This window comes from Triturus cristatus, chromosome 7 (assembly GCF_964204655.1).
Source record: "Triturus cristatus chromosome 7, aTriCri1.1, whole genome shotgun sequence".
Classification (NCBI taxonomy): Eukaryota; Metazoa; Chordata; class Amphibia; order Caudata; family Salamandridae; genus Triturus; species Triturus cristatus.
The window spans coordinates 1,176,446,993-1,176,466,737 of NC_140590.1; the positions used below are offsets into that span (position 1 = coordinate 1,176,446,993).

At 45.4% G+C, this 19,745-nt stretch overlaps 2 long non-coding RNA genes across 2 annotated transcripts in view; one reads left to right on the forward strand and one right to left on the reverse strand.

The window, feature by feature from the left end:
• The window catches only part of LOC146811376 (uncharacterized), a 316,012-nt gene that overhangs the window by 8,953 nt on the left and 287,314 nt on the right, over window positions 1–19,745 (forward strand). The gene's annotated exons all lie outside the window — the stretch shown is intronic.
• Window positions 1,395–11,335, reverse strand: LOC146811377 (uncharacterized). The gene is made up of 2 exons (XR_014966720.1): window positions 11,091–11,335; window positions 1,395–4,777 (listed from the first exon to the last, which is right to left on the reverse strand). It is a non-coding gene; the product is annotated as an uncharacterized LOC146811377 (long non-coding RNA).

A 19,745-nucleotide genomic window follows, 5' to 3' on the forward strand; every position in this document is an offset into this window, starting at 1 on the left:
GAGCACTGGTAAAAGATTCCCCTCCTGATACTACATTTAAAGACAAGTGACACTGAAGTAAATGCCTGTGGGTCCTTGTGACATGGGTCCTGATACATATATTCTCCAGGTAGGATCCAAAGGAGGTGCTCTCAGAAGGGCGGTAAGGCTCTGAGTAATATAATTGATGTATTTATTTATTCGAGAAGTATACTACCTCCAGTGGGCCTCACGGCACTAAGATCCAAGGTTACTAATAACAGGTTTGAACTTCTTAGAGGAGAGCAGAGGACAGCAAAGAGAAAAGATAGCGTTCAAGGCTCTGCCAAATCCTAAATCATTGTTGATGAGATGCATCCCAAGTAGAAGATCGTTCTCGCCTGTGGTGCAAAAGCTTGTAAGGCCGTCCCGCCACAATACGTGCCCTTAGAAGGGGCATCTCCAACGAGGAGCTCCTGAGCTACCAGCAGCCCTCCAGCTGCCTGCGAGTAGCTCGCCGGTGCGCATCTCAGCCCCCTAACATGAAAGCCTTTGCTTGGTTGTATTATTATTTGTAGACAACATTTTAAAGCTTGTATTGGAGAAGGAAATGTGTGCATTTTCAGAACTCATAAGCTTAAGTTTGGAGAAATATTGTTCGATTTTCAAAATAAATTGGAGTTGTAGAGATTTATTACTCATATTATTAACTTGGTGCTGAGCTATGGCTGTTGTGTTACCCATGCAGATGCATTCCAAATCGATGGTGATGTTTTTCTTTACTGCTACCAACCCTGCCGAATGCACCAATGGGATCTGTGCTGACTGTCTTGGATGGACTGTCACATCACGTACACTAGCGCGGGATACTTTCCATTGAACATAAGTAGCTCTTATTACAGAAAAGGTTGGAGACGCCTGCCTTAGAACATGGGACCTTGAGAAAGCGCCTTCTATCAAATCTTATTGACATTATGGATCACATCCATTAGAAATAACAACAATGGCAGTAATAGCTATCTTTACAAGTTGGACCCCTGAGCTTTTTTATTATTTATTTTTTACAAATTAGTCACTAGTTTCTAGTTATGCGCACCGATAGTTTGGAGACAGCACCTCAGAATTTTGAGTGGCGTTGTAAACATTGTTTGGGATAATTGTTTATCAAGTTGGGCCTTGATACAGCATCACCTTGAACAAATGTAGAAATGTTATCCATTTATTAGTTTTTAAAAAAATATAATTTGGGAACTGGTAATTTTTTGTTAATCCCAGATAATTGTTATTAGCAGAATCATGAGTAGAAAAGCCAATTCACAATGCTTCTTTGTCGCAATCCTTAACGTTCACGCCCTGAAGAACACTAAGTCTGTGGAAACCCGGGTGCCCATCTCCAGCCCCAGCCACCCACCCATAATAAATGACAGAAAGGGTGATCAACGTACTGCTGATTTAATATCTCAATTGCTACCAAGTCATCCATGTCCCTAGAGAGGGCAGATCATACAGTAGTAACAATACGCAGGTGATGGGATGGACGGACACGTCTGCTGCGTGGTGCCACAGCGGCTCCGGGGCGGGGTTTCTTGTTGATCCATGTAGTCAGAAGCCCACAGTACACTCATCCATAAAGTAGGAAACACTACACTGTATGCATGGGCTTAGTAGTGCTTTCTACTTTATGGATGACTCCACTGTATATCCTGATGGTCTCTGTAGGGTCCCAGGTTTTGGTACTTTGGGGTGTCCACGTCTTCAGGTACCCCGCTGCCTCCAGACGTTCACGATTTAACTCCAAGAGAGTCAGTGCCTGTTTGGTGGAACAACTGGCACTGCCTCTCTCGGGCTCATGCACCGGAGCGGGGTGGCGGGCATACAATATACAGTTTAGGGTAACACACCGAAGGCCAACTGCAAGAGAATAGGGTTACAATGGGCAGGCAAAATGCACATTGAAGTATACAAGGGTTACACAGAGGTTACACTGGAATTGCACTGTTACTGCACAGATGTTACTTTGGAAAGCACTAGGATTACAAATGACACACTGGATCTGCCCAGGGTACGATGCAGAGGTCTCAGCTGAATAATAGCAGCATTTCGCAAAGGTCGCACTGGAATTGTATTTGTGTTACAAATAAGTTACATAGTAATTAAACAGTGTTTAAACACGGGTTTATCTTGAATGAGGCTACGGAGACACGCATATTACACTGAAACTGCACTCTGGTGCACAGTTCACTCTAGCATTGGTTGCACAGATGTTTCACTGGGGTTACTCCGGGATTACAAATACGTTTATGAAATTTGTAGGCGTGTATATGGGCGCTAGGCTAGACAATGGCTGCACAAGGGTTTAAAAATGGCACACTGGAATTACATGAGGGTAACATGCAGGTTACAATGAAACCAGAGTTAAACTGGAATTTCACATGGGTAACATGCACTTTACAATGAACCCGGGGTTATACAGGAATTGCACATGGGTAACATGTATGTTATAATGAAACCAGGATTATACTGAAATTACACAAGGTTAATATGCTGGTTACAAAGAAACCGGAGTTATACTGGAATTACACATAGGTAAACATGAATTACACATGGGTAACATGCAGGTTACAATGTAATTGAGGCTAAACAGGACTTGAACATGAGAAACATGCAGGTTACAATTAAACCAGGGTGAAACAGAAAATACACATGGTAATGTGCAGTTTACTCTAGAATCGCAACATATTTACAGTTTGCTCTATAATGTCAACATGACCATACTAAAGCTATGTTAGCATGGCACCATGGATACACATACAAGTCTGGGAGTAGGGGCATCACTTGAATTACACATGGGTTACAAAAAGATCGCTGCGCAGGGTTACTCTCGGATCATGGTATTGTGTGTTTTTTAAAGTGGCAATAGTGACATTTTGCCGCTCCAAGGCTGCACTGCAAATAAAACAGGTTAGCACAGAATGACACTGCTGGAAAAGGAATTACTTTTGCGTTTAAACTGTGCAGTACGTACACTGGCGCTAAACTACCCAAGGATACAACCATTACACTGCACACTACTTACCGCTGATACACTGGATGGCGCTCACACAATTTACACCACAGATCCACTGTGCAGTACTGAACAGCGCTGGAGTGACCCTGCAAATAAAGTTCAGGCACCACAGGTTTAGTTACACAAGAGGCATGCAGTAGTCACAATGCGGACACTGCACAATACTGAGCTGCACTGCATCTGTTCTGCATACAACCGAACTCTACTGCATGCTGGCCATAAAAAGAATGCTGTTACGTATTATGTAGCGCATGTGTGTCTGTGATGTGTTTCGCTTGCTATATATGTACACACAGTTGCATAAGTGACACAACATTGTGTAATATGACAACTTATATTGTGGTGTTTTCTTATGGTATGTGTGCTTGTATGTGCTATGCTTTAGCTACTGACTGTGACTGCAATAGGTATCACTATACTACACTATAATTATTCAGTAATTACACTGCACATATGTAGTGATACCCTGAAGGTATCTGTTTATGCATTACTGAGGAACACTGTGGGTCCCACTGCAGGGGCCCTGTGCTCTATTGAGTTACACTGGAGGAAACTGCATCTGTTAATATACTGTTTGGAATTAAATTGCACCCTATATACATTCTGCAATATAGAGTAGTGCTGGCGTTACAAACTAAGGGCGTGATTCTGCACCCTGTCTGCCAGATGGACGGTCTGCCCACCCTATTTAAAGTCGGGTGCACGGTCATGATTCTAGTGGGGCAATGCTCCTCCGCTCAAACGGAGGAGCCAACCCAGCAAGACAGAGTTGTGGCCCTCTGTGTAGATACATCAGTCCGTCTGCCTTACTTGGAGTGATTAGTCTGACGTACTTTTTCCTGTTTGGGACAACAAGGGGAACCCTGGCGGTCTGGAACAGAAAATATTGAAAATTGTCCCCTACACACTGGAAGGAAACTCCCAGGTTGTTCATGTCATTTATTTTTTGGTTTCTCAAAAACAAACTCCCAGGTTAGATATTTATTTTGGCAGGACAAAAAAGCTTGGTGAGAAGTCACGTGACACACAGCGGCCGGTTATCAAACTTTCAGTGTCTTCAGGGACCCAGAGATCACTACAGAGCCGACGGAGATCTCAAAATATGCTGGGAGATAGTCCACCCAGGGTGGTGGAGGAAAACCCTCTGCCAATCCCTGCTGACAACTAAATCAGGCCTTAAGTTCACTCAGGGCCGGCTTTAGGGCAGTGCGACTGGTGCGGCCGCACTGGGCGCTGACCTGTGGAGGGGCCGCTGACCTCATGAGAGGGGGGGCGCTTGTTTAGCAATAACTTATGATTGGAGAGAGGAGGGGCACTTATGCCTGGTGGTGGTAGTGAGAGAATCGAGGAGGCGGTCATGGGGTGTGGGGGTGACAAAAATTATTCTCGCACCTGGTGCCACCAGCGCTAAAGCCGGCCCTGAGTCCACTGCACATTAATTGTGGGGTGCCAAATAACACAGGTGTGAAACTATCTATACTGCACTGTTGTGCTACACTGGAAATCCTTTGCAAGTGCACTGCAATTCACTAGAATGAGATTGGTAAATTAGTTTGAGAAGCCCGCGGTGATGAGTTAAGGTGTGTTTAGTGCATGGTTAGTGCGCAGCACAGCCTAACTAAGCACTCATGCTCCTGATACAGGTATGCTCTCGTCTGTTGAGACCTCCTGGCCACCGTGCCATGGGCGCCATCTTGGTGCTGAAATCCACGTAATCAAAATGGAGAGTCTTGGGCCTCCCTTTTGCAGTACCTGTTGAATCAAGAAAACAAAATTCAATTAGCAGAACATCCAGTTTTTTGTTATATATTAAAAACAACCATGCAGGTGTGAATTAAACAACATACAATCAAAATGTTGGTGATCCAAAGTGATAAAAGGCAAAATGTTAGTATCAAAAAGACAGAAAAACATGACATCATCATGAGAAGGAAATAATGTATATTATGACCTTCGAAATGGGAGGTGTTTTTAGCCAATTCAGTCTGGAATGGCTGTTTCCGTGTTAACATTAATAGAAATACCATCACGTAAACCTCCGATAATAAAACATTGAATCTGAGTTTGGAAGTACACTAGGGCCCTGCCTGCCTCTCTATACACATATATACACCGGTCTCCAGCGTCACCCAAGGCCCTCTGAATGCAGTTACTTCGCTCCCATCAGTTTACCCTCTGGTTGGAGTAGAAGTGGAGACCTTCTTGCTGGTGGAAACTGAGAGTGGCGATGGTCCACTAGAATAATCCCTTTGTGCCTTCCTCCTGCAATCCCTGTGTGCCTTTTGGTGGGTTTTTGGCAATATTTCATTATTTGGTGCTCAGCTTCATTCTGTTGGTAGGGGCGACCTTCACCTGGGCATGATTTCGGCTTCTGTGGCCTGCCTCATTTTCTTTATTTTTTATGAGTGTGGCTTCCCGTGTCTCCAATTTTTTTTCTTTAAAGAGTTATTAAAAACATGACGTGTTTGTGTGCTATGGAAGGCCCTTCAGATAAGTTAACTGGTCATCCTTGAGTTGCTTATTGCTGTATGTGGTTGTAACTAACGCTAATGAGGTGCAATCTTTGCCCAGCCAGTGTAACCGTGAGTAAAAATGACAGAATAATGAAGTACTACTGTCAGAAAATTGCAGCATTACGCTACATAATTTTCCTTTTCTTGTCACATAATTTAGTCAACCCTGCCATATAATTTGATCCTCCCACATTGTTCCAGATGCCCTGTATATATATATATATATGGAGCCGTGGACCACTTTATGTAGAAAATGTTTCTTAATAGGAGTGTCTCAAACACAAGGCACTGTACAAAATGCAGTGTGGTGTCCAGGGATTCATTGAGAACACATATCATAAACCAGGCTGCACTAGGGGTGGGTATATTGGATAGTAATATACACCAAACTGTAACTCTCTTTACTTTGTTTATCTTGTTGCAGATTTTACTACTGAGGTAGATAAGAAATGATTTGTCCAGAATCACATGATTTTTTACGGCAAAGTGTTGAAGCCGGGATTAGAACAACTCTAAGGTTCTTAGCCATCTGGCATTATCTCGTCCCTCTCTTTGACACACAATTTCCAAATAAAGGGAAAAGCCATTTATTTAAAGATTACCTGTCCACTGAGGGAAATGTCCACCAACGACCAGCGCGCATCAAGAATTAAAAGGATGTGCTAAGACCCAGCACATCTGCAAGACCATAGGACCCAAGGTGGGAAACTTAGGGCACATTCCCAAAGAACCCTGATCAATTATATTTTCAGAATTTTAGGTTTGCATGCAAATTTGGGATTGTAGTGCCCAGATGTCCATTGTTGCTCCTTCCACCCTGCACTTCCTCCTAAAGATTGCCTCAGAAAAGCAATCCATCAGATCAAGTGTGGCTGTCACATGCGACTGCACTTTAATTCTTTTTATCATTTTATTCCATCCAGGAAATGTGTTTAAATGTGTAGAAATCAAACCCCCCTCCACATCCCTAATAAAAATGAGGGTCCTTGGGTGTTTTTAACACCACTTCTGTCCAGGTGCAGATTTCTGATTTTAAGGGATTCACTAAAATCCCAAATTTATGCATGAAAATCTGCACAAATTGTAGATTCCCATGCTCACTCCTCCTGCCCTAAATCCTACTCTGGGGAAATACTGTTCCAGTTCGATATCACCAAACTTTTACTTATTTTTAAAACAGAGGATTTTTAGGTATTTTCACATCTTATTTGCACACTTACTCCACCTTTTGTTTAGCAAACTGAGTGGGCAAACTGAATAGGAACATCTATTGGCACAGTGTGTGACTACCCGGAAGTCTAGGACTATGTGAGTGCTGCAGCCTCTGAATGGCCACCTTCTAGTCCTTTTTGTGTAAACAGTGCGCCCGCTCTTACGCATCTACTTAAAATGCTAGACATTTTTGCTTAGTAGCAAGTTTCACCTGAGGGTGTCTACGACTAAAGTTCTTGATTGTGTGATTCAAGGTTAGATACTTATACCCACAGATGGTAGATTTCCTTGACCTAAGGCGTACCTAGGTGTGAAAGAAAGTGTGTCAGATTGGACCCTAAGTGTAGTTACACAAACTGAGTGTAAAACACAAACACATTGTTAATATTCACCGATTGTAGATTTTGTGGGTGATAACTCAAATTTCCCAATGGTCACCTCCTGTTCCCCCCTCCGAACACCCATTTTCCAACCTTGATCATAAACGTCACCTGCCTAAAATCCACCACACTTACTGATATTCCATAGCTGTATGTTCCCTCTGGAGGCCTAAATGGATGACAAATTGTTGGTCCAAAATGTGTTATTGTACCAGCATTTGTATAGTGCTGTCTACCAGAAATATGGTAAGCTAGCACTTTCTTCTTCTAGGCGCCCTTTCTCTACAGCTCTGGGATTTCCATTCACTGGTTTTGTTTAGTGCAAGAAGATAGCATTTTTGGCCCACCTAAGTGGTACTTAGGCGGACTAAAACTGTTGTGAATTAGGACCAGCGCCACTAGACCTATCTAAGTATTCTGTATATATGTATCCCATTAAATAAAAATATATTTTCGAGCGACTATATATATATATCCTGTTTTGGTTAAGAATCTGCACTTCTGCAATGTCTAGTTTTCGGAAGAGCTGGAGTTTCACTAATCGCTGGCGAGCGGGAAGCACAAGACATGGGAAAATGACTCATAGTGCATTTTGACCGTCCAGCAATCCCACATTTTTCGAACACTATATAACATGTATAATATTTCACATATTAACTAACAAAACCAACTTGATAAATCATTTCACTTAAAAAATAAACTTAAGAAAAAATATTTGGTGTATTTATTTAAAAACAATATTCTAGAATATCTTTTGTTGTTGAAAGAGTTGGAGCTTGTTGTTTCTTTAAAACAGTCACCTAAGTGTTTAGGAAAAAAGCTTTGAACTCCATTTTGGTCCAAAAAGCAAAAACGAAGGCGCATGTCTTGATTAGTTGAATGCAAGTGTTGTTTTTGATCTTTCCGCACATTACTATAGCCTTGCTCAAAAAAGAGTACACTGAATTATTGTACTGTATGTTAGATTTATAGAGAGATTACTAAACCTGACAAGGCATGGCTTTGCGGATGAGTAGCACGCCATCCAGTGGTAGGCAGAGGTAATTTCTGGTGTTAATTATAATTGCTGCAGGTAGTGCTATATTATGCAGCATTATAAGAGCAGGTGCGGTGATGAGTTACATGCAGTTTCTAGTCTAGAGGAAAGATTAGTTCATGTTTGTTATTGATCACATGCTTCAGTTATGCATAAATTATCCCCAGCTGGGCCTCTGTGATTCAAGGGAATGGGGTGCGTGCAGCAGAATGTGTCCTTATATGGTCGGTTGCCCTAGAGGAATAACTACCAAAGAGGATTTATTAAAACGGGTGGGCTCCCATTTGTCAAGTTTATCCGGCACTGGAGAAAGTATCAGAGTACCCACACAGCGCTGGTTTCAGGTGCTTGGCACTGACAGCCATTTTGGAAGCCCGGGACTTATGATTTTTTCAGCAGACTTTGCCTCACAGCAAAAGAGAGAAATGCAATAAAAGAGGAAGAGAAAGACAGGAAAGGTAGGAATAAAGCGAAAAATCGAGAAAGCGGAGATGAAAAAATCAGAAAGATATATCAAGAGGAAGTAAGTATGGGGTGGTAGAAGAAAGTGGCATGAGTGAAAGAAAAGACAGTATTTAGTAACTAGCATTCGGCAGCTAAGAAAAATGTTGAATCCCTCCACCTACTTTTTTTTTTTTTTACAAATGAAGTATTGTCAGGAGCACACAAGCAGCCTAGTGCGCAGAGGTGTGAACATGTTTCTGACTTTTGAAAGGTGCTGCTGATCCTATCAGGATTAAGAGATAGAAAGTCGTAAATAGGCACCCACTGTTGACAAAATTGCCAGGGTATAAATTTACAACTTTCAGGAATTTACAAAAGAACGCCTAGAAACCTGCAACACGTCAACATATGTGTTCCTTGTAATATCTTAAAAAGTAAAAATTAATTTGGGGGCAATTCCATGGAACATCCTTGTAAAAGAATGTATTCCTGTCATTGTCAAGAGTAAATCTTTAACCATTCCCAGGACCGTAAAGTGTATGAGATAAAAAGGAATACCCACGAATATGTGGTGTGAACAAAGGCACAGGTTATTCCAGCCCTAAAACATCCTGTACCTGCAGTTGCCAGTGGTTTACTTACACAGACATCTGTGCGAGTAAATCCTATCACAAGAGCAAAAAACAACTTTTTGGGAATTCCAAAGCTGCCTTTGCGCCCGTGACGAGGGATATTTGCTTATCTAAACTCAAATTACACATAGAAATAGCTTTGTGAATTGGTTCCTCAGGATCAGAAGAAAAGGAAGGCTGTTGCGTGAGTGAAATGGGCCTGAAGGTAAGTCCAAATGAATGCCCGCGGCTCCCGAGTGGTAAGAAATGTCCAAACTGCTTATGGCACACTCCAATAGGCCTAGGAGGGTAACAAAGTCAGCTATAAATATAAGCATTTTCTGGTGGATTTAAATTTCAGTACTATTCACAATGAGCCAAGGAAAACCCATTCTGAAAACCCCAGCACTGCTTCAATTACAATTGCACAGAAATTCGCATTCAGGAGAAAATAATCTTTCCATCTTCTGCTATAGGCGTGAGTCGGACCTGTAGTTTATTTATGTACACTTTTTCAATCGTTACATAGTGACAAATTCAGAGCACTTTTTGCTAACCCTATATTTAAAATACATCCTACTTTACCAAGGCATGACCGGGGAAAAGTGGGAATAACCCCGGAGATCACAGATTGAGTGCGCGGTTACAGATTCCCTTGGTAATTCCTCATTTATCAGCGCATCTCTTATTACCTGGTAATATACCACCCCTTCATCCCTTCGGAGTTACCACTGCCGCTGGTCACTCTCAGGGGTGGAGTCACCGGGGCACACTCCATGAACCTTCTAATGAGACCCCATCGAGTGGAGTGTGCCGTGACAGGAGAGTAACTTAAAATGGCGAGCTCGGCTCAGGGACACCCGTGAACAGCCGACATGACTGGGGCACAGGGCATTGACATGCCAGGCGCGCGCCTCTCAAATCCGAGGCCGGGACAGAGTAGGTCACAAGTCAAGGCAATGCAGTGCCTCGAAAAGGCCGAGAGCGCTGAGCCCTGAATGTATGTATGTACATGGTGTTTCTATGGTCCCAGAACAGGGGCAGTGCTAGGGCAGGGTTAGTTAGGGGACAGGAGGAAGAGAGGAGGACCAGGAAGGTTGAATAAGTTCTGATGGGGTACTTAAAATCCATTAAATAACTAGTATTTTACTTGTACAAAACTCCTAAATGAGGCAACCCAAACCAATGTTTGGGCATATCCCTTCTTGGCAGCAGTGTCGATGACAACTGCTGTGAGGTGTGTGTGTCACTGCAGGTCACGCGTTCTAGTTGCAGTGGGATAAAACAGAGAAGTAAGGCACATGCACAGTGGTGTGTTTGTAACATGCAGGCATATGACACATACAGACAGCAGTGATGTGTTTGTAACGTGCAGGCATATGATATGACCTGTGAATGACTCGTATTCAGCCATAGTGACCTTCAGAGGCAGCGGGCTGAGAAAAATGAATCGTATTTCGCTATATTGTAAGTTCCGCCAGTATTAGCGAGAAGTGAGGCTACAGATAGTAAACTGTGGACCTAAAAACTACGCAGCCAGCTTAGAAATAAGGCACGGGGTTTATTAAGTGGTCGTTTTAAGACTTCATATTGGTAGAAATACTGAACTTATAAATTACTTCCACTTGCATTCCAATCCAGACCATGCATGTCACACAACGCCTGCTACAGCAGGCCCTCAACAGACTGAAGTTTAAAACCAGAACATTCTAGAAACTAGTTCCTCACTTGTGGAACTTTCCGTTATTCTCCTATGTGGAATGTTCCAGAAGGAAGTCACAGGTGCGTCACTTGGGCAGGAAGTGATATCTTACCCTGTCCCCAGAAGTTCCTTTTGAGGACGAGCAGGGCAGTGAATCTTGGACTGACCTCGACTGTGGCTGGCTTCCATCGCTCCAGCCATGGCGCGGCTTCAACGAGTCCCGGGGCAGTCCAGATGTTGGGTGGCGGTCTTTGGTCTCCACCCTGGACACCTGTCTCCTGGCGGCCGATAGATTAGGGTCCTAACCTTGGGTGGGGTCGTTGGGCCTGGGCTGTGGCTCTGTTGCATCAGCCGCTCTGGGGTGGTACTGGCCGGGACAGGGGTGTTCACTCTGGTGGTCGCCCTATGAAGTGCGGAGTCAAGGAAGAAGAGGAAGAGAGGAGCGGAGGCCTCCCAATATAAGGGCAGTGATGACACCCCGCCCCCAGCAGTGACACCACCACCACTTCCCCCACCCACTGGTTTCCCTCCAACCGAACCAGCCTGGGTCACATGAGTGCTAACCACAGGAAGCAGGTGGGGGGTCGCGGGGTGCTGGCCTGCCCTGAAGCTTCCAGTAAAGGCAGCACCTAGAGCCTCTTCTGCTAGGCCTGAGATGGGGGGGGGGGGGGTCAGCAGCGGGCCGACACTCTCACCAAGACGGTGGACCTCTGGGTCTTGCATCAACCACACTGCTCTGTTGATGCACCTCAATTCATGCTCACAGAACTCCTGCTACTGCAGTGCACCTCAGTTGTGACCTGCGGCGCCCCCCCCCCCCCCCTCGCCAGTCCAGTATTAGGAACCACGCAGAGCTCTGGTGATCCTGGGCAGATCTGCCAATGTACCTCAGTCATGACCTGCAGCACTGTTACAGTAGAGGAGCCCACCAAAGTCCTCAGCCAGGCCCCTCCTGCTCTGTTCCTCTCTGCAGTCTCCTCACTCCGAAGTGCCCCCCTCTGGGGCAGTCACGCGCCACTGCACTCACTCGTGCAGCCAGAGAGAGCCCGCAGGTGCTGTCTGCAGCCAGCAGATAAGGGTGGGTGTCAACCCGTGGGGCCGGTCGGCTCGGAGCCCAGGGCCGAGAAACGCGTGGCATGAACGGCGCTGCAGAGAGGGTGAGTGTATTAGACTCAATGAAAGAACGAGCAAATAAAGCAACGAGTGAATGAAAATATGACAGAATGAATGTGTAAATTAATCGCTTCGAGGACACATTTTTGAAAAAATGATTGAACAAAAAATTGAATCAATTTTTAATTGGTGAAAAGGCGAATGAAAGGGGCGAGAAGAAAGTGCAGTGCGACACTGCCAACTGCGTGGCTAAACACAGCTCTTGACAAATAATTAAAGGTGTTAGGTGTTAGGCGCGCACCTGCGGTCAGAGCCCCTGCTGCTCTCGCTTCTGAGGGTGCATCATTCTCTACCCGGCTCTTTCCTCCCTCCCCTCTACCCCCTTATTCCCCCCCCTTCCCCTCCAGGGTTGGTTCGTGGTTTCCTCGCCCTAGTTTTTGGGCCTGGGTGTAGCACGAATCCGCCGCCCCTCCCCGGCGCCCTCAACAGCGTCGCACCTGTCAGTAGTACAGCACGTGCAGTGGCTCCGAGTGCGCGCGCGCGGGCCTAATTTACACCAATCAAGGCCGTCGTTTACTAGAAGTTGAGGGGTTCTTTGGCCTTGCTTACAATCGCACGCATGACTCCCTTGCTATGGCAGCAGACCCCAATCTCCCATTTTAGCCATAATGCAACAGAATGCTCCCCCGTACAATTTTACCAGGGGCGCAAAAATGTCACTTAGGATGCCTCAAAAATATACAAAGGCCTAGGGCAAGCAAACGTGACAGGGTACTTAACCCAATGCAGTGGCGTAACGAAAGTTGAAGGGCCCCCCTGCAATATACACGGAGGGGCCCCCTCATAAGTACTGTGCCGAGGGGGCCCCCCAGCAGCCCAGGGGCCACCCTCGCACCGCGGGGGATGCGGGGCCCTGTATTACGCCCTGACCCAATGGGAAGCAGGGTTGGGACCTGCTTTACATCTGTGTATCGCAGTACCGCAGCCTCTCAACTGCGGGCTCGAACGGTATGAGGGATGAAATGTGACCTCTGACGCCCGTGTAGATTTGGGGGTGCAAGATGACACTGTCCTGATATACCTATTGTTGGAGGCAGGTGTGGACAAGGAGCTTAGCATTGAAGGTGATACACACCTAGCCCCGCTCATCTTAATAAAGTAACACGTGAAAGGCGAAGTCACTCAGATCCCATTCTCAGAGATGGCCATTGACCACTTTCTCACCCCAGTACCAAGGTGCTTTAAGCTATAAGAATGGTTAGCCATTTTAAGGTATATTGAATTGATAAACAACCGGTGTTTTGCTTGTCTCTGTATTAGACAAACAGCACCATCATGTAGCAGACTGTAATGAGGGCCGGTGTTGGCAATTAAGCGTCTCTGCCGAGCACCGGAAACCACCGGCTCAAATTAAGCACTGGTCTTGATTAACTATTCAAGCTTGGCACCGCTGTCATCCACTTCTCTTGGCAGCAAGTAATATTGTGCATTTATAAAATAGCTGGCTGTAGACTAGGCAGGAATAAAATGACAAAAGAGAAGGTGTCTCATACCGCACCTGTCAAAAGTTGTCTACAAAAGTACTAACAGAAATTTGACAGGAAGAAAAATCTAATTTATTCACAAGGAGTGATCCAAGCCGGCGGGACTATTAAGGAGGCATTTAAGCTAGAAATGTTGTATAAAGATTGTGACAATTATTCACAATGAAAACAAGCATTGGTAAAGACAACAGGTCTAGGTTTAATGTTCTAGTGCACGCAGTGTCAGCACAGTAGAGCGAGATATTGTGGAACGAAAGGCGGGACAGGGCTATAACTATAAAGTAGTCCTTCGTGCAGTTCAAGCATTTGAGCGGTGGCGGAAGAATACACCCAAACAGCAAGTATCTAGGTGACAGATGAATGCTCCACTGAGGAGAGCCTCGATGTGACTCACAAAATTAAAGGACAATGGCTGAAAGAGGCTGGTCAAAAAAGCCACTGTTAGAAAAGGGCAGACCCAAAGCACACTCTAAGACTACTGCGTTCTCGAAAGCCACACCCAAAAAATTGTTGGCGGTATGCATCATTACTTGGACGGAAAAGCCTCCTGCTTTATGATGAATGTGCACCCCTGTCCTGAGTGCCCCAGCCGCAGCGATATCTGAATGCTTAGTACCGATTTCACATTTTGAGCGAACACAGATCATGCACGTGTGCCATGATTTAGGCCTATCTTGCCGACTGGGAGGCGCACACAAAGCATTACCCTATAAGTGGTAAAGGGCTACTGACCCTATCAACAGTTAGGTAGCTCGAGCATGGCGGTGGCATCCTACAGTTTTTGTGATGGTGGTCAGTGAAGTGAATCAGCCTTTTTACAGGGGTCACTAGAGTGAGGACTACCGGCTCACTCATGTAAGGTTCTGCAGCTGTGTAGCTAATTCAGACTTGGCTTACATCATGGTAGGATACTGCGATGTGCGGCACACATGTGATTGCATGTGCAGGCTGTAATGCATGTGTTCCTGTATGTGGTACAGTGCATGGAGGCCTGTGAGTTCCATATAGGAAGCACAGGGTCTTGGAAAGGAATGTGGGCATGGAGGAGCCATCTCAGACTAGGGGTGGGCGGAATTTGCGAAATTAACTTTCGCAAATTATCGCGAAAATGTTTAAAATTATCGCAAACAAGCGGAAATATCGCGAAGATGCAGAAGTTTTTTCCCCGCATGTTCGCGAGATTTTCTGCATGGTTGCGGGTCGCCAATTTACCCATGTGGTTGCTTGCGGGCGCGGCCATCTTGTTTTGAGTTGTCTCGCGGTGCATGATCGCGAGAAGAAAGACGTGATCACGCGACGCATGACGTCACTGCGGGCGCGAACTGTCGCGAGACAGCGCAAATGGCTAAAAACAATACAACATCTCATGGAGAACGCGACCGGATCAATAAAACTTGTCGGCGAACGCAGGGATTCAGGTAAGGCGATCGCGCGCGCGCGAGAATGTATTATTGTACAGCGCGAGCAAGAAACAAATTATCGCCAAGCTGCGGAAACCGGAAATTTTGACATTTTCGCGCTCTCCGCGGAACGCGAAAATGTCAAATTATCGCAATTTCCGCGAACGGAACGAAATTTTCGCCCAGGCATATCCCAGACAGATTTTTAGGTCTTGCCTAAGCCTGCGCATGCGCTGTCTCAGGTGAGACATTTAGTAGGTGCGTTTTCAAAGTGCTACCCCACTCTTTGGCTGGCCTAGCACTTGCGTTCACGCGAGCGTGCACGCGCGCAACCGCCAGCTTTCAGCTCCCGATCAGGCGCCATCTCACCGATTAGGGCTTTTAAAACGTGCGATCACCATCGCTTCTTAGGTTCCAAAAAGTAAGTTATAATTTTATAAAAGGTTCATGGGTGTCTTCTTATTCTTATCAATTAGGAGACGTGATTTGAGTAAAACTGCACAAGTTTTCCGTAAAATTGGCACCATTTTAACACCGGGCTACAAATCTGGCAGCTCAGGCTGCGCTTTGTGCCGAGGGTGTTTTTTGTTCGTTGTGCAGGAATTGCATGCAGTTGTTAACTGTTTAATCCTTGGCAGTTCTTGTATTATCATTGTGCTGCTCTCAGTTTTGATATTTAAACATTATACTTTTCATTTTGTTCCCAACCTTAAATTACTTCCATCGTTGTCCCATGCCCTCTGAAGCAGGAGAAAGACTTCCAAGATGAAGTAGAGTAAAGTTGAAACAAACAAGTGCCGTGGCCATAAACTACCTAGCACTTAAAGCCAGCGTTGCTTTCAAAAGCCCTAACTTTCGAAACTTCACACCTGGCGATCTCTATGTTTTTTTCCAGTTATTTGAGCCCGTGCCTGGCAAAGCATACATTTATGGCTCACTGAGTCATTGATGCAATTTGCAATAAGCATTGGAAAGTCCAAGGGATTTGGCGTTGTTAAATTTTTGTTTCTGCAAACGTTCAGTATGCAAAGGATATCTGCTAACATATAAAATGAAGGAGTGCCACAAACCAGCCCTGGCACTGAACAGCACTCCTTTTCAGTCAACTTTGCACATGTGATTAGAAAAAACTGACTTCACTAACAGTGAATGGCATGGGCGGGTCCACTGCTCTGTGCTGTATGTATTCAGTGCTGTTATGAATGTTATGTAAAATATAAGACTTGCCAGACAGGCCAAATCTAAAATCTACTACAGAAATCCATACATCATTTACACACTTTGCCTCTTGACTAATTGACGAAGAAACATATTATTAAAGCGGTTCCGGAACCGTTTAATGGTCACAAAAAGATCACACTTTAAGTGTGCAAAGGATGTTTAGGCATCTGCAGAAGAGAACTATATGTGTCTAGTAAGGTTATAATACTGTTAAAGTACTTTATGTGGGTAATATACTTGCAACATAGATCTGTGTAACTTGCCAGTGGCAAGCTTTAATATATTGCTTGCTGTAGAGCACTGTATGTAATCTGCAGGTAATTGGATCATTACTTTGTTGCAGAGATCCTTGTGCTATCTCCTTGTTTCAAGCTACAGTCCTAGTGAAATGCTCTAAGGGTTTGCACTTAATGTATGTACACTACAGGGTACACGTTTGATCCCTTGCTGTTTTTAGCTGAGTTTTTACTTCTAAGGTTGATAAAGTCTACACAAAGTTATTCCAGTACTCAACGCTGCTCAATTTATCTTCTGACACTTATTTCTATTTAGGATATTAGGACAAATACAGTTGCTGACTGTCCTTAAAGGCAGCCATTTTGCGTAATGTCTTTTACTCCCTTTTCCATGATGCAGCTCAGTATAGCATAAAGTGTTAGTTGTTGGATGACAGTGAAGCAATTGGAACTGTATGTATCCTTGTCGGCTCACATCACCAGGACACAGTCAGGATGATTTTCTAGAACTGGGGTAAGAGCATGGTTTCGCCAAAAGAATAGCTCAACTCCGAAATTTGGATGGTTCCTTATCCAGGACAACACTTCTGTGGATTGAAATTTCGATATCTCAAGTTGTTCAATGTGAGGTGTGAGATTGTTTGCCTGTCTTGTTACTTCTGGGACTTTGAGTCCTACCGTCATCAAGAAAAACAAGCATTAGCATAGCCATTAGGTCTCGCTTTTGGGACTTTATAAGTATTTAGTTATGCAGCACAATATCTTTGGTACAACAACATCAACCGTTGCATGGCTAAACACTTATAAGGTCCCAAAGGCTAGACCTATTGGCTATGCCAATGCTTGTTGGGTATGTCTACATTCCTAAGAGGTGGGTGGGTTACACACACTGGAGGAAGGGAGAGCCAGGCTCCCCTGTGCACTTCAAAAGGGTCCTTTGCTTCTGAGAAGGTCACTTGTCAGTGAGGCCTGGGCACGTCTCAGGAAGGAGATCGGGCACATGAGGGAATAATAAACAATAGGGCTGGGGCCTTGATAACCTTTAAATAGGCATATATCCGTAATGCTGACACCCAAGTGCGATCCTCTCATCACTCCCATGGCCTCTTGTTTTTAGATGCTCCTGCTGTGATAGACTGCTTCCTGGGCAACGGACAAGACAGAGGAGCGGGCACTACAAAGTGGTCAATCCCCACAACACAAACTTAAAAAACGAAGATAGTAAATGATATCTGTGTCTGGAAAAGGATTATATAACTGGGGCGCTTGTACCTACTAAAATTGTCAAACTAGAGCTGTACATCAGCATGGAGCAGCTCAGCACTAATTCTGCCTGTTGGACTGGGGACTGAGGTCGATAGTCTCCCTGCTGGGTGAGGGGACATCAACTAGGATAATCAAGAAAACTCCCTCTGGAGCCTTGAGCACCAGCATCTACCTGCCTGCCGAGACCAGAGGACCCTGTGAGAAGGAGGAGAGTGCCTGGAAGAAGTGAGGCCCAGAGGGGATCATGTAGAGTGGATCCCTGAAGCAGAGTGTGAGATATGGGTCCGCAGTGAAGATTAAGGACCATTGCACCGATCAGGCTGTCTGTCCCAGTGCTGCTGTTCACGACCCGTGTATGCCAGGCGGGAGCTGCTGTGAAAATTGAGGACCATTGCACCGATCGGGGCATCTGCCCACGTGCTGCCATTCACAGCCCCCGTATGCCAGGTGGGAGTTGCTGAGAAGATTATGGACTCTCGCCCTGATGCATAGTTGTGATTTGTACAGGACTATTGCCCGTTCTGACCTGGAGGGTATGTGCTGTTCGTGACCCCAGGATGCAAGGTGGGGACCTTGGTGAAGAGATAGGGCCTTTGACACAGTGAAGCTTAGTGGGTTGCAGCCCATGGAAGCGGAGCATCATTTCAGTCACCCAGACCCAGATTCACCAGCGAACTATCGGCAGGCTGAGGAAGACTTACAGCACGATTGAAGAGTGCCATGGACACCTGCTGCCTCACCTGCTGCATCCAGACTTCTGCTCACTGCCGGACTGCTTCTGCGTACCTGGGCATTCCAAATCGCAGCTCAGTGCCGGGGGGTAAGACATTACCAGACCGCCAAACCTTTTTGGAGAATTTGCTCTGACTGAAAGTGCTACCATTCGTGGTAGGAGTTTGAGACTGTTTTTACCCAAGTGCTTTTAACTGAGGGGTCTATTGAATGCTGAGGAACGGAGGAGCCGCCTGAACCCCCATTGGTGGCTGTGACCCGAGGAAGCGAGTGTAATGCGGGACTGCGAGGACCAGCAGCCCCGCGATTGAACACAGCTGTGTCCTCTTCCCGTACTCCCGCCCTCACGCCCTGACGCTATAACACTCAGCACGGTCCCCGGTTCGCGGGACGCGCGCGGGCGAAGCCCGGGCCAAGGGCGGGCCCGTCTGAGCCCGTCCGAGAACGTCAGAGAACGGAACGGGACCGCTCTCTAACACCTGTTGCTTGTAGCTCTGGATGCTTGGTAAGTGCAAGCTAACTACTGCACCTTTGTAACTCAGTGGGTCTTTGCCTTAAGTCGTGGCAACTAGATGACAAAAATGGATAAAACGCAGAAAAGGGACGGTCCTATTTTGCAATCGACTAGGGGCGCTCTAATGGGAACATTGGATAATTTCTTGGTGAGAGTGCAGTCAGCCCTTGCTAAGGACATTGAATTAACTGAAAAAAGACTATCATTAGACATTCTCTGTGACAAGAGGTCCTCTTTGGGGAATATGGCTAACTCAAGATCACCTCCCTGTGGCCAGCCCGTAAGGTTGGATTCCTCGAGTCCAGTGTCTCCCGTGATGGAAGAACAAACTAATGAGTCAATGATTTGCCCCACGTCTCTGATTGAAATATTGGATGATAATGTTGACACTGTAAATATGGGTAATGGGGTCCCCACTTCCAAACCTTTGTTAAGCATTAAGACCCGCTCAACCAGCAACCTAAATGCGGCTTCCAGCAAACAACAACCAGCCATTACTCTGAAAAAAAACTGTAGGGGTAACCAAAAGAAAGCCGCTGGGAAGATCGTTAACACTAAGGCTGGTCAATCTCTCGCCTCTGTTTCAAAGAAGGTTACACCTCCACACCCCAAACCCTTAACAACTGAAACAAGGGCACATCCATTACCATCATTGGGGTTGTCAGATGTGGAAGTAACAGACACAGTATCTTTTTGGGTCAAAATGGAAAGTATTGTTAAGAAATTATGTGATCCCATCTATGAAAGGTTAGGTTCTATTGAAAGTAGACTTGTATGTATGGAACTTTCACTTGCA